This window comes from Triticum aestivum, chromosome 4D, assembly GCF_018294505.1.
Source record: "Triticum aestivum cultivar Chinese Spring chromosome 4D, IWGSC CS RefSeq v2.1, whole genome shotgun sequence".
NCBI lineage: Eukaryota > Viridiplantae > Streptophyta > Magnoliopsida > Poales > Poaceae > Triticum > Triticum aestivum.
In genome coordinates this window covers 205,061,500-205,083,658 of record NC_057805.1, presented here as the reverse complement: position 1 = coordinate 205,083,658, position 22,159 = coordinate 205,061,500, and positions in this window count along the sequence as shown.

The following is a 22,159-nucleotide window of genomic DNA, read 5'->3' as shown; positions in this document are numbered from 1 at the left end:
ACTGGCATGCGCGAGCTCTAGTTATTGGTCCAATAGGTATAGTAGCAGGGGGTGTGGGTGTAACTGTGCTAGCCATGTCCTCATCATCCTCCTCTTCTTGAAAACAAATCCGTCCTCGGCGTTGCTTAATCTGAAATATGGCTAACAAAAGAGACAAGGTGTACATGTTGTATATGTATATGTCATCCATTTTTACTGATCTCAGTTGTGGCACATGTGACACGGTTATACAAGAGCACCCTTCAAAAGTCGTGAAATATAAAGCCAATATATTAACACAAGAAGTCAAAGGCATGAAAATATTGCAACTCAGTTTGCACATATAAGTGAAGCTCTTAATCGTAACAAAATATTGGCAATGCTCATCATTAAACCATCCCAACCTTGATGAACCATCACCAAGTTTAGAGGTCATATCAAAATGATTAAACATTGGCATAACTATTTTCAAACGTATTTGATACAAATATGATTTATTCCCTGATTCACATGGTTCTTTCGCATCAATAGTTAATTCAATGGGTTCACTCAAAAGTGTTTGATCGCATGGAAAAGTAAAATCATGAACATAGTCCTCTAGAATAGCTGGTGTGATCAAAGTAGTGGGTAGCTCATCGCATGGTTCAATTAATTTGACAAGGCATTCATCATACTCATGTGGAGGTGGAAGATTGGTACCTTTGTCATTACCTCTTATGATCAACTCAGATGATGTAGGCACTCTCGGAGGTGATGTGTCACATGGTGGAGGTGATGTAGTCCTCACAACCACGGATGTGGTTTTCATAGTACGCCTAGTAGTTGAAGGAACAACCGTATCGTCTCTTGGAATGTGCACCTTAATCTTATTCTCCTTGTGAGCAGCACGTTGTTTTATTTCCTGTTCAGCTTTGCAAGCAAGATGAAAGAAATGGTCCATAGGATAACACTCTTCATGCATTAGTATCTCCTGAATATCATGGTTTAACCCTCCCCAAAATCTATCCATAAAATTATCTTCAGTTTCCTCTAAAAAGGAGTGCAACAAGGTAGTTTGTAATTCATCATAATATTTTGTTACGGTGTCACTACCTTATTTTAAATGTTGTAGTTTTCTAATCATGCCACGAGTATAATATACATCGACAAATCTATCTCTCATGACAAGTTTTAAATCATCCCAAGTATTAGGTACATAATCAGGGTATAACCGACAATGTTCACTCCACCAAACAGTAGTAATACCAGTGAATGTACCAACCGCGAGCTTAACTTTTTGACGTTCAGAAAAATTATGGGAAGCAAATATAGCATTTATTTTGAACTTCCATTCAATATATAAATCAGGCTTAAAACGACCATTAACAGGTGGCTCGGAAACAAGAACCTGATTGTGCGCATTCTGATGTCTTTGCGCCTCTTGTGACGGTGGTTGTATTTTCGGAGGTGGTGGCACGTCTCCCACGATCGATGAAGCCCAACTGACTCTGGAACCTGCCATATTTAGTAGAAAACAAGAAACAAAATCTGAGAATAATGTTCCTATGGACTACTAGGATGTGGTGGTAAACGCTCACAGTATAGCAAATATCAATGTCTTACAAGTTCTTACCATGCAGCAGGTGGTGGCCGGCAACCAGCGGTGTTAAATAACTCCAAAAGTTGGGTAAAGCGATTGCCAGGTGAACGCATGTATGTACGGTGTAGAAATATGTGGAGCTGGGTTGGCTTTATATATGTGAAAAAATGCTACAACCACGTTAATTAATGCAAGCTGAAAATTCGTTCAAAGTGGTCAAGTGCTGGTACTAGGCTAGACTGTACTAGAGACGCTAGCCTAAGACATCAGTGAAATCACACGGCAACGCGAAGGAACAACCGCAAAAAAAACTTACAGATATTGTATAAAGTGAAGTGACAGAGCAAGCAAGGTGTCAATAATATTGTGGTGGCGAACGAATAAGAGTTGACGTGAAGCGGTGCATGCAATGAAAAATCAGATAGATGCACAGAGCAGAGAAATAAATCTGGAACTAGCTTCCAGCCACGAAACAAAACTGCCCAAATCACCAAACAAGTCAGCGTACTGTCTGTAATGTTCTCCCTCGCGTGTGCACCCAAGCAATTTCTCTCTCCACCTTTTTCTTTTCTTTCCAAGATCCAAACTAACAACGCAAGTGCTCTTTCCTTGCTGTTGTCTTTTCTTTTGCGGTCAAACGCCTTAGAAAACTCCCCGCAAAATCAGACCAAAGACCAACACACTATGCCTTTTTTGGGGCGCAGATCCCAACAAAAATCTAGTAAGTTTATTTTCTCGACTTCTTTCCTTTTAACACGTCCAAACTTTCCTCTGCAAAAAGATCCCCATATCAGCAGCTGATCCAACTTTCCAAAATAAATTGGCTCTTGTTTTTACGGGCTAGAATAGCCAAAACGAAATTGGTAGTAGTACCGTCACGTATTCCAAAGAAAACAATCCAAACAAGGCAGGAATCGTACTCTTTAAATTCTCCTTTTTTATCTTCCCCAAAACGAGCAAGGAAAAATAGCTTTTCTTTTTTTTCTATTAAACCAAAACCACAAATTAGCACTTTATTCCTTGCCAAACATTGTCTCTTTCTTTTAGGCCGCACCAAGCTTGCCTTTTATTCTCGTTTTTTTTGCTGATCCGAAGCTACCAAACCAAGAGGATTCAGTCTGATTCTCTCTCTCTCTTTTTTGCTGATCCGAAGTTACCAAACCAGGAGGATTCGATCTGATTCTCTCTCTTTTTCTGCTGATCCGAAGTTCTAAATGTGGCAAACTAGGAAAGAAATCGAATCAATCTCAGCTTCCTCAAAATAATAACAGCCACGTGATTCTCTCCTACTACTTTTGCGTCTCCGAACTACTCCTATTTTGTGGGAGACAATTCTCTTTTTTTCTATCAGAATTTTGTAGGACCTATCTCCACGTGACTAGCAACCCAAGGAAACTTTCTCTTCGTGAGTTAAGCACATGCATGACGTGGGCATCAATGAACCAACCGAAGCAAATAGATCTGTACTGTTTTTTTCTCCAACCGATGAACAAGATCTGATCACAAACAAAATCCTGCCCTTTTTTTGTTCTTGTCCTATACTTCGAAACTATGATAATGGCAAGACACACACATATGATGGTGTACAAAAATTTGGAGGCGATGGTGATGTACGTCAACAACAGATGGATGACGAGCGGCGGTGGAAATAATATGTGACAGCGGAAGATGACTATGAAGTGGACAATGGTGTATGCGTATGCAGCGTGAATAAAACGTGACTAGAACTCGAAACTCTAAAAGTTTAGACACTAAAACTAGCAACTCGACACACGATTCAACCAAAAATTCAACAATGCAAAAACTAAGTGATAATAGCGAAAGGCTCAGACTGTGTGGGATACAGATGAACTAATCTAACTCTTTTTTGTGGCTTTTTTCTTGGACTCTAGGTATGAAGAACAGATGCAATCTAACTACGAAAAACTGGAAAATCTCACCGAGCAACCTAAAAACTGATACCAGTTGATAGAGGCGAGGGTCCCGATATTTCGATGAGATGATAATTATCGATTTGGTGGAGACGACTTTGACGATCCGACTACAGACTGTTGGGGAACGTGGTAATTCAAAAAAAATCCTACTCTAACTAGGAGATGCACAGCAACGAGAGGGGAGAGTGTGTCCACCTACCCTCGTAGACCGAAAGCGGATGCGTTTAGTAACGCGGTTGATGTAGTCGAACGTCTTCGCGATCCAACCAATCCAAGCACCAAACGTACGGCACCTCCGTGTTCAGCACACGTTCAACACGATGACGTCCCTTGAGCTCTTGAGCAGCCTGAGGACGAGGGAGAGTTCCGTCAGCATGACAGCGTGGCGACGGTGATGATGAAGTTACCGACGCAGGGCTTCGCCTAAGCACTGCGACGATATGACCGAGGTGTGTAACTGTGGAGGGGGGCACCGCACACGGCTAAGAGAAGACTTGGTGTGTCTTTGGGGTGCCCCCTTCCCATGTATATAAAGGAGGGGGAAGAGGAGGCCGGCCCTAGAGGGGGCGCGCCAAGGGGGGGGGTCTTACTTGGACTCCCGATCCAAGTAGGATTCGCCCCCCCCTTCCTAGTCCAACTAGGAGAAGGAAGGGAAGGGAGAAGAGGGGAGAAGGAAAGAGGGGGGTGCCGCACCCTCCTAATTCAATTTGGACCAGCCCACGGGGGGGGGGCGGCCACCCTTTGAGGCCCTTCTCTCCTTTCCACTAAAGCCCATTAAGGCCCATTACTTCCCCGGGGGGTTCCGGTAACCTCCCGGTACTCCAGAAAATACCCGAAACACTTCGGAACCATTCCGGTGTCCGAATATAACCTTCCAATATATCGATATTTATCTCTCGACCATTTCGAGACTCCTCGCCATGTCCATGATCTCATCCGGGACTTCGAACAAACTTCGGTCATCAAATCACATAACTCATAATACAAATCAGCATCGATTATTAAGCGTGCGGACCCTACGGGTTCGAGAACTATGTAGACATGACCGAGACACATCTCCGGTCAATAACCAATAGCGGAACCTGGATGCTCATATTGGTTCCTACATATTCTACGAAGATCTTTATCGGTCAAACCGCATAACAACATACGTTGTTCCCTTTGTCATCGGTATGTTACTTGCCCGAGATTCGATCATCGGTATCATCGTACCTAGTTCAATCTCGTTACCGGCAAGTCTCTTTACTCGTTCTGTAATGCATCATCCCATGACTAACTCATTAGTCACATTGCTTGCAAGGCTCGTAGTGATGTGCATTACCGAGAGGGCCAGAGATACCTCTCCGATACACGGAGTGACAAATCCTAATCTCGATCTATGCCAACTCAACAAACACCATCGGAGACACATGTAGAGCATCTTTATAATCACCCAGTTACGTTGTGACGTTTGATAGCACACAAGGTGTTCCTCCGGTATTCGGGAGTTGCATAATATCATAGTTAGAGGAACATGTATAAGTCATGAAGAAAGCAATAGCAATAAAACGAAACGATCATAATGCTAAGCTAACGGATGGGTCTTGTCCATCACATCATTTTCTAATGATGTGATCCCGTTCATCAAATGACAACACATGTCTATGGTCAGGAAACTTAACCATCTTTGATTAACGAGCTAGTCAAGTAGAGGCATACTAGGGACATTCTGTTTTGTCTATGTATTCACACAGTTTCTGGTTAATACAATTCTAGCATGAATAATAAACATTTATCATGATATAAGGAAATATAAATAACAACTTTATTATTGCCTCTAGGGCATATTTCCTTCAGTCTCCCACTTGAACTAGAGTCAATAATCTAGTTCACATCATCATGTGATTTAACACCAATAGTTCACATCTTTTTGTGATTAGTTCACATCTTTTTGTGATTAGTTCACATCTCCATGTGACTAACACCCAAAGGGTTTACTAGAGTCAATAATCTAGTTCACATCGCTGTGTGATTAACACCCAAAGAGTACTAAGGTGTGATTATGTTTTGCTTGTGAGAGAAGTTTAGTCAATGGGTCTGCCACATTCAGAGTCGTATGTATTTTGCAAATTTTTATGTTTATAATGATCTGCACGGAGATACTCTAGCTAATTGCTCCCACTTTCAATATGTATCCAGATTGAGACTTAGAGTCATCCGGATCAATGTCAAAGCTTGCATCGACGTAACCCTTTACGATGAACTTTTTGTCACCTCCATAACCAAGAAACATGTCCTTATTCCACTAAGGATAATTTTGACCGTTGTCTAGTGATCCACTCCTGGATCACTATTGTACCCTCTTGCCAAACTCATGGTGAGGTACACAATAGGTCTGGTACACATCATAGCATACTTTATAGAACCTATAACCGAGGCATAGGGAATGATGTTTCATTCTCTTTTTATTTTCTGCCGTGGTCGAGTTTTGAGTCTTTACTCAACTTCACACCTTGTAACACAGGAAAGAACTCCTTCTTTGACTGTTCCATTTTAAACTACTTCAAAAAACATGTCAAGGTATGTACTCATTGAAAAAACACTTATCAAGTATCTTGATCTATATCTATAGATCTTGATGCTCAATATATAAGCAGCTTCACCGAGGTCTTTCTTTGAAAAACTCCTTTCAAACACTCCTTTATGCTTTCCCAAAAATTCTACATCATTTATGATCAACAATATGTCATTCAAATATACTTATCAGAAAGCCTGTAGTGCCCCCACTCACTTTCTTGTAAATACAGGCTTCACCAAAAGTGTGTATAAAACCATATGCTTTGATCACCTTATCAAAGCGTATATTCCAACTCCGAGATGCTTGCACCAGTCCATAGATGGATCGCTGGGTTGTTAGCACCTTTAGGATTGACAAAGCCTTCTTGTTGCATCATATACAACTCTTCTTTAAGAAATCCATTAAGGAATGTAGTTTTGACATCCATTTGCCAGATTTCATAAAATGTGGCAATTGCTAACATGATTCGGACAGACTTAAGCATCGCTACGAGTGAGAAAATCTTATCGTAGTCAACACCTTGAAGTTGCCGAAAACCTTCTGCGACAATTCGATCTTTGTAGATAGTAACACTACTATCAGCGTCCGTCTTCCTCTTGAAGATCCATTTATTCTCAATGGCTCGCCGATCATCGGGCAAGTCAATCAAAGTCCATACTTTGTTCTCATACATGGATCCCATCTCAGATTTCATGGCATCAAGCCATTTCGCGGAATCTGGGCTCATCATCGCTTCCTCATAGTTCGTAGGTTTGTCATGGTCTAGTAACATGACTTCCAAAACAGGATTACCGTACCACTCTGGTGCGGACCGTACTCTGGTTGACCTACGAGGTTCGATAGTAACTTGATCTAAAGTTTCATGATCATCATCATTAGCTTCCTCACTAATTGGTGTAGGAATCATTGGAACTGATTTCTGTGATGAACTACTTTCCAATTCGGGAGAAGGTACAGTTACCTCATCAAGTTTTACATTCCTCCCACTCACTTCTTTCGAGAGAAACTTCTTCTCTAGAAAGGATCCATTCTTAGCAACGAATATCTTGCCTTCGGATCTGCGATAGAAGGTGTACCCGACAGTTTCCTTTGGGTGTCCTATGAAGACACATTTCTCCGATTTGGGTTCGAGCTTATCAGGTTGAAGCTTTTTCACATAAGCATTGCAGCCCCAAACTTTAAGAAACGACAAATTAGGTTTCTTGCTAAACCACAGTTCAGATGGTGTTGTCTCAACGGATTTAGATGGTGCCCTATTTAACGTGAATGCAGCTGTGTCTAATGCATAACCCCAAAACGATAGTGGTAAATTGGTAAGAGACATCATAGATCGCACCATATCCAATAAAGTATGGTTATGACATTCGGACACACCATTACGCTGTGGTGTTCCAGGTGGCATGAGTTGTGAAACTATTCCACATTGTTTTAAATGAAGGCGAAACTCGTAACTAAAATATTTGCCTCCGCGATCAGATCGTAGAAACTTTATTTTCTTGTTACAATGATTTTCCACTTCACTCTGAAATTCTTTGAACTTTTCAAATGTTTCAGACTTGTGTTTCATTAAGTAGATATACCCATATCTGCTTAAGTCATCTGTGAAGGTCAGAAAATAACGATACCCGCCGCGAGCCTCAACACTCATCGGACCGCATACAACAGTATGTATTATTTCCAATAAGTCAGTGGCTCGCTCCATTGTTCCGGGGAACGGAGTCTTAGTCATCTTGCCCATGAGGCATGGTTCACAAGCATCAAGTGATTCCAAAAGCCCAACAACATGGAGTTTCTTCATGCGCTTTACACCAATATGACCTAAACGGGAATGCCACAAATAAGTTGCACTATCATTATTAACTTTGCATCTTTTGGCATCAATATTATGTGTATCACTATGATCTAGATTCAGTAAACCATTTACATTGGATGTAAGACCATAGAAGGTTTTATTCATGTAAACAGAACAACAATTATTCCCTGACTTAAATGAATAACCGTATCGCAATAAACATGATCCAATCATATTTATGCTCAACGCAAACACCAAATAACATTTATTTTAGTTCCAATATTAATCCCGAAGGTAGAGGGAGTATGCGATGGTGATCTTATCAACCTTGGAATCATTTCCAACACACATCGTCACCTCGCCCTCAACTAGTCTTTGTTCATTTTGTAACTCCTGTTTTGAGTTATTAATCATAGCAACTGAAGCGGTATCAAATACCCAGGGGCTACTATGAACACTAGTAAAGTACACATCAATAACATGTATATCATATATACTTTTGTTCACTTTGCCATCCTTCTTATCCGCCAAGTATTTGGGGCAGTTCCGCTTCCAGTGACCATTTCCTTTGCAGCAGAAGCACTCAGTTTCAGGCTTGTGTCTAGCTTTGGGCTTCTTCATGGAAGTGGCAACTTGCTTGCCATTCTTCTTGAAGTTCCCTTTCTTTCCCTTGCCCTTTTACTTGAAACTAGTGGTCTGTTCAACCATCAACACTTGATGCTTTTCTTGATTTCTACCTTCACCGATTTCAGCATCGCGAAGAGCTCTCGGAATCGTTTTCGTCATCCCTTGCATATTATAGTTCATCACGAAGGTCCAGTAACTTGGTGACAGTGACTAGAGAACTCTATCAATCACTATCTTATCTGGAAGATTAACTCCCACTTGATTCAAACGATTGTAGTACTCAGACATTCTGAGCACATGCTCACTGGTTGAGCTATTCTCCTCCATCTTGTAGGCAAAATACTTGTCAGAGGTCTCATACCTCTCGACTCGGGCATGAGTCTGAAATACCAATATCAGCTCTTGGAACATCTTATATGCTCCTTAGCATTCAAAACGTTTTTGAAGTCCCGGTTATAAGCCGTAAAGCATGGCGCACTAAACTATCAAGTAGTCATCATACCGAGCTTGCCAAATGCTCATAACGTCTGCATCTGCTCCTGCAATAGGTCCGTCACCTAGCGGTGCATCAAGGACATAATTCTTCTGTGCAGCAATGAGGATAATCCTTAGATCACAGACCCAGTCCGCGTCATTGCTACTATCATCTTTCAACTTAGTTTTCTCTAGGAACATATCATAAATAAAACGGGGAAGCTATACGCGAGCTATTGATCTACAACATCGATATGAAAATACTATCAGGACTAAGTTCATGATAAATTATAGTTCAACTAATCATATTACTTAAGAACTCCCACTTAGATAGACATCCCTCTAGTCATTTAAATGATCACGTGATCCATATCAACTAAACCATGTCCGATCATCAGTTGAGATGGAGTAGTTTTCAATGGTGTACATCACTATGTTGATCATATCTACTATATGATTCACGTTCGACCTTTCGGTCTCAGTGTTCCTAGGCCATATCTGCATATGCTAGGCTCGTCAAATTTAACCCGAGTATTCTGCGCGTGCAAAACTGGCTTGCACCCGTTGTATGTGAATGTAGAGCTTATCACACCTGATCATCACGTGGTGTCTCGGCACGACGAACTGTAGCAACGGTGCATACTCAGGGAGAACACTTATACCTTGAAATTTTAGTGAGGGGTCATCTTATAATGCTACCGCCGTACTAAGAAAAATAAGATGCATAAAGGATAAACATCACATGCAATCAAAATATGTGACATGATATGGCCATCATCATCTTGTGCCTTTGATCTCCATCTCCAAAGCACTGTCATGATCTCCATCGTCACCGGCTTGACAACTTGATCTCCATTGTAGCATCGTTGTCATCTCGCCAACTATTGCTTCCATGACTATCGCTACTGCTTAGTGATAAAGTAAAGCAATTACATGGCAATTGCATTTCGTACAATAAAGAGACAACCATAAGGCTCCCGCCAGTTGCCGATAACTTTTACAAAACATGATTATCTCATACAACAATTTATATATCATCACGTCTTGACCATATCACATCACAACATGACCTGCAAAAACAAGTTAGACGTCCTCTACTTTGTTGTTGCAAGTTTTACGTGGCTGCTACAGGCTTCTAGCAAGAACCGTTCTTACCTACGCATCAAAACCACAACGATTTTTCGTCAAGTGTGTTGTTTTAACCTTCAACAAGGATCGGCCGTAGTCAAACTGGATTCAACTAAAGTTGGAGAAACAGACACCCGCCAGCCACCTGTGTGCGAAGCACGTCGGTAGAACCAGTCTCATGAAAGCGGTCATGTAATGTCGGTCCGGGCCGCTTCATCCAACAATACCGCTGAATCAAAGTAAGACGTTGGTGGTCAGCAGTATGACTATTATCGCCCACAACCCATTGTGTTCTACTCGTGCATATAACATCTATGCATAGACCTGGCTCAGATGCCACTCTTGGGGAACGCAATATTTTAAAAAATTTACCTACGATCACGCAAGATCTATCTAGGAGATGCACAACAACGAGCGGGGAGAGTGTGTCCACCTACCCTCGTAGACCGAAAGCGGATGCGTTTAGTAACGCGGTTGATGTTGTCGAACGTCTTCGTGATCCAACCGATCCAAGTACCAAACGTACGGCACCTCCGTGTTCAGCACACGTTCAGCACGATGACGTCCGAGCTCTTGATCCAGTTGAGGATGAGGGAGAGTTCCGTCAGCACGACGACGTGGCGACGGTGATGATGAAGTTACCAGCGCAGGGCTTCACCTAAGCACTATGACGATATGACCGAGGTGTGTAACTGTGGAGGGGGGCACCGCACACGGCTAAGAGAAGACTTGGTGTGTCTTTGGGGTGCCCCTCCCCTGTATATAAAGGAGGGGAGGAGGAGGCCGGTGGCCTAGGAGGGGCGCGCCATAGGGGAGTCCCACTAGGATTCCCAATCGTAGTTGGAGTCCCCTTCCTTTCCAAGAGAGGGAGAGAGGGAAGGAGGAGGAAGGGGAGAAGGAAAGAGGGGGGCGCCGCCCCCTCCCTAGTCCAATTCGGACTTGCCATGGGGGGGGCTCCCTTGCGGCCCTCCTCTCCTTTCCACTAAGGCCCGTGAAGGCCCACTACTTCCCCGCGGGGGGGTGGGGGGGTCCGGTAACCTCCGGGTACTCCAAAAAATACCCGAATCATTCTGGAACATTCCGGTGTCTGAATATAACCTTCCAATATATCAATCTTTAACCTCTCGACCATTTCAAGACTCCTCATCATGTCCGTGATCTCATCCAGGACTCCGAACAAACTTTAGTCATAAAATATCATAACTCATAATACAAATCGTCATCGAACGTTAAGCGTGCGGACCCTACGGGTTCGAGAACTATGTAGACATGACTGAGACACATATCCAGTCAATAACCAATTGCGGAACCTGGATGCTCATATTGGTTCCTACATATTCTACGAAGATCTTTATCGGTCAAACCGCATAACAACATACGTCATTCCCTTTGTCATCGGTATGTTACTTGCCCGAGATTCGATCGTCGGTATCATCATACCTAGTTCAATCTCGTTACCGGCAAGTCTCTTCACTCGTTCCATAATGCATCATCCCGCAAATAACTAATTAGTCACATTGCTTGCAAGGCTTATAGTGATGTGCATTACCGAGAGGGCCCAGAGATACCTCTCCAATACTCGGAGTGACATCCTAATCTCGATCTATGCCAACTCAACAAACACCATCGGAGACACCTGTAGAGCATCTTTATAATCACCCAGTTACGTTATGACATTTGATAGCACACAAAGTGTTCCTCCGGTATTCAGGAGTTGCATAATCTCATAGTTAGAGGAATATGTATAAGTCACGAAGAAAGCAATAGCAATAAAACTAAATGGCCATTATGCTAAGCTAACGGATGGGCATTGTCCATCACATCATTCTCTAATGATGTGACCCCGTTCATCAAGTGACAACACATGTCTATGGTTAGGAAACTTAACCATCTTTGATTAATGAGCTAGTCAAGTAGAGGCATACTAGGGACACTCTGTTTGTCTATGTATTCACACATGTACTAAGTTTCCAGTTAACACAATTCTAGCATGAATAATAAACATTTATCATGATATAAGGAAATATAAATAACAACTTTATTATTGCCTCTAGGGCATATTTCCTTCACATACGTGCAACGACGCTAGTCCTTAGCAATTGCCAAACCAACTCTGAGAGGTTATTGACCACGCCGGAGAGCACGATCAACCTGACCACGAAGGTCAATTCCTGCAAGCAATCAAAGAACAAGCAAGAATATGATAAAGCAATCGAAATATTGTGTATATATATGAAATGTGGATAAAAGTGGGGTTCTAGAAGCGGTCTTGGTCTAGTCGTTGGACACAAACAAAGTACACGAAGTTGCAGCAATGACTAACTTTTAACTAATTCAAACCCAAGTCTAAATGGTGCCCTAAGGGCTGTATTTATAGGGAAAAAGATAGGGGATTTCGTCCACCCTTGGCAAGGTGGGACTAAAACACCTCCTAAGTCATTTCCCCTACAATATGGACTCTAAAAATAGCCAAACGAGAGGTATTTTGAAAATACATGGGCCTAGCCCGAAACTAAGGTGACACAACACCAATAATAAGCTATGGACAAAATTTGTGAAAGACATGTTGTATATTTCGTCCATCTTCTTGTATGTCATCATGGTGGCTTCAAAGTGCGGAAATCTCCTCCGGAAACTTCGTTCTTGTTTCCTCAAAAGTCATGAAATATAAACTCAACATATTAACACAAGAAGTCAAAGGCATGAAAATATTGCAACTCAGTTTGCACATATAAGTGAAGCTCTTAATCGTAACAAAATATTGGCAATGCTCATCATTAAACCATCCCAACCTTGATGAACCATCACCAAGTTTAGAGGTCATATCAAAATGATTAAACATTGGCACAACTATTTTCAAACGTATTTGATACAAATATGATTTATTCCCTGATTCACATGGTTCTTCCGCATCAATAGTTAATTCAATGGGTTCACTCAAAAGTGTTTGATCACATGGAAAAGTCAAATCATGAACATAGTCCTCTAAAATAGCTGGTGTGATCAAAGTAGTGGGTAGTTCATCGCATGGTTCAATTAATTTGACAAGGGATTCATCATACTCATGTGGAGGTGGAAGATTGGTACCTTTGTCATTACCTCTTATGATCAACTCAGATGATGTAGGCACTCTCGGAGGTGATATGTCACATGGTGGAGGTGATGTAGTCCTCACAACTACGGATGTGGTTGTCATAGTATGCCTAGTAGTTGAAGGAACAACCGTATCATCTCTTGGAATGTTCACCTTAATATTATTCTCCTTGTGAGCAACACGTTGTTTTATTTCCTGTTCAGCTTTGTAAGTAAGATGAAACAAATGGTCCATAGGATAACACTCTTCATGCATTAGTATCTCCTGAATATCATGGTTTAACCCTCCCCAAAATCTATCAATAAAATCGTCTTCAGTTTCCTCTAAAAAGGAGTGCAACAAGGTAGTTTGTAAATCATCATAATATTTTGTTACGGTGTCACTACCTTGTTTTAAATGTTGTAGTTTTGTAATCATGCCACGAGTATAATATACATCGACAAATCTATCTCTCATGACAAGTTTTAAATCATCCCAAGTATTAGGTACATAATCAGGGTATAAATCATCCCACGCCCGAGACCAGGCCACCGTCCCGTGCCCGAGAGCCCATGCCCGTGGGGTCCCTCGTCCCCCAGGCCGCCTCAATCTCCGGCCACACCTCCGACAGTCGCCGCCGGCGGCCACAGGTCCAGCGCCATGCCCCACCTCCTTCCCTCGTTCTTCCTCCTCCCTCTGTATTCATCTCTCTCTTAGGGATCTCTCTACCTTGGACAGGAACCTCCTGCTCTCCTTCTTCTCAGGGAACTCGTCGGAGCTCCCATGGCCGACGCCTCGAAGCTGCAGCGTCACCGTCGAGTCGGCATGGCCTCGAACTCTGCCGCCTCCGCGCCGCCCTTTCCCGTCCGCCACCAAAACCGGCCGGATCCGGATGAACTCGAGCTCCACCGCCCGAATCTGTGCCTCCCCTTCCGCCGGCCTTCGCACCTCCTTCCTCTGCATCTCTGCGCGCCGCCCTCTGCTTCACCCTGTATCAAACGATAGGAGCTGGTGCCTCGACCGCTCGCGTTGACCGACTCCAGATCGACCGCACACACCTGGGCCACCTCCCCTTCGCCGTTGGCTGCGGCCCAGCTCCCACCTCCACCAATCTAGGCCGAGCCCAGCTAGGTGAGCAGCCCAACGCCCAACAGATCCAACCCAGTAGTGGTTTTTGTCAGTCTGTGTGATTTTAGGAATTTCCAGGAGATTACTGTTTTACAGAAAAGTCATTGCACATCATGCATATAATAACTCATTAACCGTGCATCGGTTTAAAATGTTTTAAATATGTAAACTGCTTAGAATTTCATCTAGTTTCATAATATGCTATTTTCATCCATGTTTGAAATGTTTAAACTTGCTGTTTGTTTAATTTTGCATAAATGCCATGTTAAAATGATTTATTTCATAACTAAATAACTGTAGCTCAGAATTTAATAAACTTTATATGTAAATGGGGTGGAATAGTGCATAGATTAACTTGGTGCACTTTGTTTTACTGTTTAACAACATTAAAATATGTTTTAGGGCAGAACAATACCAAATTCGAAATATGGGCACGAGGATTTTCCGGAATTGTTGTTTGTTGTTCCGGCCTCATTTAAACTTGCCTAGATAGGTAGTTTTCATATGCTTCACCCCTTGCCATGTTTAATAACATTTTAATATTATTGGGTACATAAACGGGAGAGAACTAAATAATTGATGTGGTGTTTCGTCAACATGCAACTCGTTGCATATTGAGCTCCACTTAATTTGTAGTATTGGTTGTGCACTTTGCCATGCCATGCCTCATTAAACCGGACATGCATCATACTTGTTTGTGCATCATGCCATGTTTATGCTTGTGTGTTTACCATATTGTTTGCTTCTTTCCGGTTGTGCTCCTTTTCGATAGTTTCGGTTTCGTTCCGGAGTTGTGAGGATCCGTTCAACTACGTTCATTTGTCTTCTTCATGGACTCGTTCTTCTTCCTTGCGGGATCTCAGGCAAGATGACCATTACCCTCAATATCACTTCTATCTTTGCTTGCTAGTTGTTCGTTATATCGCTATGTCGCGCTACCTACCACTTGTTTTTCATGCCTCCCATATTGCCATGTCAAGCCTCTAACCCACCTTCCTAGCAAACCGTTGTTTGACTATGTTACCGCTTTTGCTCAACCCCTCTTATAGCGTTGTTAGTTGTAGGTGAAGTTGAAGATTGCTCCATGTTGGAACATGATTATGTTGGGATATCACAATATCTTTGTTTTAAATTAATGCATCTATATACTTGGTAAAGGGTGGAAGGCTCGGCCTTATGCCTGGTGTTTTGTTCCACTTTTGCCGCCCTAGTTTCCGTCATACCGGTGTTATGTTCCTTGATTTTGCATTCCTTACGCGGTTGGGGTTATGGGACCCCCTTGACAGTTTGCCTTGAATAAAACTCCTCCAGCAAGGCCCAACCTTGGTTTTACCATTTGCCTACCTACCACCTATACCTTTCCCTTGGGTTCTGCAGACTCAAGGGTCATCTTTATTTTAAACCCCCCCGGGCCAGTGCTCCTCTGAGTGTTGGTCCGAACCGGGCAGCCTGCGGGGCCACCTCGGGGAAACTTTAGGGCTGGTTTTACTCGTAGCTTGACCTATCCAGTGTGCCCTGAGAACGAGATATGTGCAGCTCCTATCGGGATTTGTCAGCACATTCGGGTGTACTTGCTGGACTTGTTTTACCATTGTCAAAATGTCTTGTAACCGGGATTCCAGGTCTGATCGGGTTGTTCCGGGAGAAGGAATATCCTTCGTTGATCGTGAGAGCTTGTGATGGGCTAAGTTGTAACACTCCTATAGGGTATAAACTTTTGAGAGTCGTGCCCGCGGTTATGTGGCAGATGGGAATTTGTTAATATCCGGTTGTAGAGAACTTGACACTTGACTTAATTAAAATGAATCAACCGCGTGCGTAGCCGTGATGGTCTCTTTTCGGCGGAGTCCGGAAAGTGAACACAGTTTTGGGTTATGTATGAACGTAAGTAGTTTCAGGATCACTTCTTGATCACTTCTAGCTTCACGACCGTTGCATAGTTTCTCATCTTACTCTTTTACTCGTATGTTAGCCACCATTTTTGCTTAGCGCTTGCTGCAACTCCACCTCATTACCACATCCTACCCATAAGCTTAAATAGTCTTGATCTCGCGGGTTTTGAGATTGCCGAGTGCTCGTGACTCACAAATACTACCAAAACAGATGCAGGTGCCGATGATGCCAGTGCAGGTGATGCTACCGAACTCAAGTGGGAGTTCGATGAGGACTTGGTCTTTACTATGTTTCGTTTCTAGATGATCAGTAGTGGAGCCCAGTTGGGACGATCGGGGATCTAGCATTTGGTGTTGTCTTCTTTTCTTTTGGTTCCGTAGTCGGACCTATGTGTGTACTCTGATGGTGTATGAATTATATGTTTATTGTGTGAAGTGGCGATTGTAAGCCAACTCTATTTATCCCTTTCTTGTTCATTACACGGGATTGTGTGAGGATGACCTTTCTTGCGACAAAACCACAATGCGGTTATGCCTCTAAGTCGTGCCTCGACACGTGGGAGATATAGCCGCATCGTGGGCGTTACAAGTTGGTAATCAGAGCCATCCCCGACTTAGGAGCCCCTGCTTGATCGAATCGCTGACGTTGTTGAGTCTAGAACAAAAATGTTTGGAGTCTTAGGATTATATATATCGGAGAGTAGGATTCTTTTTACTCCTGAGTCCCTTCATCGCTCTGGTGAGGCCTCCCGACGTAGATGTTTTGTCTTTCCTCTCCTCATTTTCACTAATATTTTTTAGGATCACGCGGGTATCTTGGGATCATTCCGATATTCTTGTGACGAGAACATTGTTCTTGGTGCCTCCTGACATTTAGGGGTTGTGGCAGTGTCCCGGGGAGTTGAGCTCCGAGGTGTTGTCGTCACAATTTTATCGTTGCAGTTCTGGAATACCTGAGTTTCACCGACATCGAAAATCTCTTTTATGCAGTTGTTGGTGAGATAACCTCGACACCACCAAGTACTGGGGCGGGAGTTCGGGAGTATTGCCATAACTCGTATAACGGATGCTTTTAGAAGGTTGAGGTACACGATTTCCGGAGTTTTCTTGGTTATGTGTTGACGGATGGATACAGCTGGATGTAGGGATTGTTAGTTTGGGTGAGATATATTGCTTCCCTTGTATCCCCAACACCAGACTGCATAACCAGAAAGTTTCGGGAGTTTTTAGGTGGGAATTCAAGTATCTCGTAGGTTATCTTTCCAACAGACGCATGATACAATATGGGGTCTATCATATGTTTGTTCCGGCTTATTCTGCAAGCCAAATCTTTGTTTGGTTTTGAGTTGTGGTATTCGAGTTGCTTCGATGTCAAGTGTTGATCCATACCTTCCCTGAATGGTGTTCTCATATTTCTATGTGGATACTAATCCTTCTTGATCATCAAGGTTGTCATGTTAATTCTTTTCCAACCGGCGTGCTTATCTTCAAGTGGATCCAATCATTTCAACATCCGCAAGATCAATTCTAAGTTTTCCCAACGGTGTCTGTTTCATCCATCCCCAAGTTGCCTTTGTTTTCCCGCCCTCCCACCCTTTTTCTTCAAGGACTCATATTTCTTAATCATGTATCCATCTTATGGATGTGAAGTTTCTCCATTCTTTCCCGTCAATGTTCTTATCCGTTGATTCTCAGGAAGATACTAACGGAGCTTCAAGTCTATTATTCTTCATTTTTTTCTTCTCCGGTGGATTCAATTCAAGCCTTGTCGATCATATCCTTTCCTCGTTTCAAATGTTCTCTCATGCCGGTGCACCTCTTAACCATCCACTTCTCACCATTCATTTGTTCTGGAGTACTGAAGATATCTTAGGAGATTCGTGTTTTCATTCCTAATCCGTTCAAGATATCTTGAGGTTGTTATCTCTTTTGAGCCATTTAATTCAACCAGTGCAATCTCTCTTTTAAAATCGTTCAACGGTGTATCTTTTGAGTGGGCCCTAACCCACAGTTTTTTCTAGGATCTTACCTGACTCTTCTAATTTCCCGGAGCTATTCCCAAATTCTTTTCGAAGTTTGATGTAAGAATGAATTTTCATCAGTCATAATGCCTTCACCAAGATCGCTTTCAAAACATTGTCATCGTGGGTTCATCATTTCTATTCTTCATTGTTCCGGAGTGGCTCATCAATTGTCAGGGTAGTTCTCATCATCTTTCTCAACATTTGAAGACCGAAGAAGAGTTTTCCTCTAAATCTTGTCCGTTCTCTTGAAGATTCATAGCTAGCTTGATGCCATCTTCTCATAATTGTTTTCGATTGTGAGAATTATTTTCGCCCATCCGGAGCAATTCATGAGTCTTTCAGTTTGATTCTCCGGAGCCCATCAGCTCAGAATTATTCATTCCAGCTTTCAGCTCTTGTTCTCCAAATCTTACCGGTGCATAATTCAAGTATTCTCTAATCAGCTCGTGATCTATTCGTTCACTTGTATCTAAATTCTCTCAAGCATCTTCGTTCATTTTCAAATTCTTCCCGGTGAATTGTGCCTTTGCTACTTTCATTTTCAATTCTTACGGTGGTTCGTCCAACATTCCTCTTCCGTTGTTATCATACCAATTCAGTCGTTCTTTCCAAATCATACCGGTGGTTCATTGAAGACTTTCCCAAGTTTGAGCTATATCTCTCTTAATCCTTTCTACGAGAATAAGTAGTATGCCAAATCTGTTGCTTGTCATCAATTTAAATTGGTGAAGGATACGCATAACGTAATTCTTATTATTGTTTCATCCAAGTGATATAGTTTCTTCTTTCCAGAGTTGTTCATCATGCCACATTTCTCGGTTCGAGATGCTTCATCTTTTCTTTTCCGGAGTTCCAAGTTTCCCGCATTATCTCGTCGCGAAGCTCCATCTAAATCATCGCAAGGCTTCACCTTGTGTTTTCAACTTCTCTTTCTTTTTATCATCCTTTTATTACCGGAGTTCTTCATGGAGGCTCTACATGGTGGTTCGCCAAGGATTCTTTTCATTCTCCAATTGTTCTTCAAGATTTCTCTCAAAGTTATGATCCGCCAAGCTATACTCTAAAAAAACATGATGTTTAACACATGTCTTGTTTTGAGGAGTTCAAGCATTCTTCATCTTGCATTCCGAAGTGCAATTCTTTCTCTCTTATCTTCTGAGGTGGTGTTATGCCATTCTTGACAATTTCCCTTTGTGTTCAAGGTTCACAAGTTGTTAAGAATGAGATATTTAAACCCATCATTTTCTCTTTGTTCAGAAGATCCTTTGCAATCCATCAATCTCTTCGTTGGTGTCATCTTGGTATAGATTTCACCTAAAGCATTCCCTAAGGAATGGTGCTAATTGTGGGGCCTACCGATTATCCAAGTTTCCTCCTATTCTCTCGGTAAAGAAGTTTTTTTCATCTCTTCGTTGTTCACAATCAACCATTGTTTTTATTGGTGGCAGAATTTCACCTTAATTTTGAGTTGTTTCCCATAAGCCCACAACAAGCTTATCCCTTTTCGTTGTGGATTTTTTTCAACAACTCCATTCAATCCTTGTTTGCAAGGATGCTTTCCAAGTCCATTTGTGGCAGAAGTTGGCATTTATTCTCCATTCTTTTCTTTCCAACAATCTAGCTTCTATTCTTTCGCCCCGGAGGCATTGTGATGTTTCTCTCTTCACCCATCATCTTGTTTTGCCAAGATCATATTCTTTTCATGCTTACCCATTTAACCAGAGTGTTGTGCTCTCATTCAAGTTCTTTCATCTTATCAAGTCTTGTGTCTCTTTTCAACTGGAGTGCTGTCTGAATTCTTTTATTCTTATTCTTGTCCAGCTAATTTTAATTGGAGTGGCTTCAAACTCTATCTCGCCCCCTAAGCTCTTGGTTCTCATCATATTCCTTGTTCCCCTTGCCCAACGGAGTGTTTGCAATCTTGTTCATCTCTATTGTATTCTTTCTTTAAGTTGTTCAACCTCTCAAGGTTCATGGTTCCACTCGTTTGTCGAAGAAGCAACTTAGTTTTACCTCTTCCTCTTCCGTTTCTCTCTGATGCCATCCTTAGATCTCGGGACGAGATCTCTTGTTAGTGGAGGAGTGTTGTGACGACCCGAGAACGACACTCCAGACGCCTTCCATGTTCTTCGTTGCCGTCGTGTGTTATATTTCTGTTGTTGTTGCATTTCATCATGTCATCATGCATTTTGCATCGCATGTTTTCATAAAACTTGCATCCGTTGATAGTTGCCGCTTCTTCCTCGCCGCTGTTGACCTTTCTCAGACCGACCATTCTTTTGTTGCCCGACCGTTCGACCCTCTCTACACAATACTCAAACCCCTCGCATGCGTGTCCGAAACTTGCCCCTGATCCCGACCCGCTCAGTCATCGCCGTTGGGTCCGGATCATCCCCAAACATCTATAAAACATATGTGTTCTCTTACTTGGTCTACCTAACCTAATTATCTCGACCATTCGATTTTAATCAGAGGGTCCATTTACCCCTAACTCTAGCCACTATATATATATATATAGCAGTCCAAACCTAAAACCTAGGGAGCTGTCCCATCCATCCCATCGCAGCGCCGCCACCCCACCAAACTCCACTCAGCTTTTCGTGCCTGGCCAATCCAGAGCGTAGCTCCTCCCTGCCTCGATCTGGATCGAGGAGCCCGAGCCCCTGCAGCGCCCGAGGCCTCTGCGGCCTACTCCTCCCGCCTCCTCGCCGCTCCGGACGGACCTCGCCGCTCCGGACGGACCTCGCCAGACTCCTCCCGCAGCAGTACCACACCAAGCCTCGTGTCGCAGCCTCCTTCTCGTTGTGCCCGTGCATGAGCGGACGAGCTCGAGCTCCCTCCTCTCGATCCATGGTGCCTCTACCTCAAGCCACCCAAGAGCTCGCCCACGCCCGAGACCAGGCCACCATCCCGTGCCCGAGAGCCCATGCTCGTGGGGCTCCCTCGTCCCCAGGCCGCCTCAATCTCCGGCCACACCTCTGACAGTCGCCGCCGGCGGCCACAGGTCCAGCGCCATGCCCCACCTCCTTCCCTCGTTCTTCCTCCTCCCTCTGTATTCATCTCTCTCTCATGGCTCTCTCTACCGTGGACAGGAACCGCCTGCTCTCCTTCTTCTCAGGGAACTCGCCGGAGCTCCCATGGCCGACGCCTCGAAGCTGCAGTGTCAGCGTCCCTGTTACAGAAGAACAGAAGAAGCTGGCGACAAGCGATCAAGGCACTGTAGCAGTTCCGAAAAGCGAATCAAGCGCGGGAGGAAGCGTTCAAGAGGAAGGCCCGGCCCAACGGCCCAGGCGCAAGACCAAGCCACCCAAGTGGCTGAAAGACTATTCCATGGCCCGTTAACTGTGTTAACGGTCGATAGTTAAATAGTTGCCTCGCTCTCTCTCTCTCTGTGGCTTGGCTGGAAAGTAGTGACGACTTCGGCCGGTGTAATCGGATAGGTGTGTGGATGGTTGGGAGGAAAGCTACCGAAACTCATCCCCAATTCGAATTCGAATCCCTAATCCTTCCTAGATCCGCTGCGTTGCTTACAGTTGGTATCAGATTCAGCGGTCCTGGAGCTGCCGCGGCATCAGCACGGGACACGGTGGCGTGATCGGCGGCGAGCAGAGGCGATGGACAAGCTATCCGAGGACGGGCGCGGCGTGTACGCGCTCCTGCGGGCAGACTTCACCGCCGATCTGGACCAGCGCTTCAAGGAGCACGGTGAGAATCTCCTCATCACCGTCGACAAGCTGATTCAAGCGAACACGATCACGCTCGATGGGTTGCTGTCGGCGCGCGTCGACGGCGTGCGCGACGAGATCAATCTCGAGCTTGAGCAACTCTGAGGCGAGTGGCCGAAGGAACAACCAGGGCGCGCCGAGACCTCGTCGTCTCGTTTGGCTGGGAGTGGTCGCGGTTCTGCTTCTGACTCCCTCGGCATCGACCAGGAACACCGGGGAAGGCACATAATACATATGTCCCTCCTCC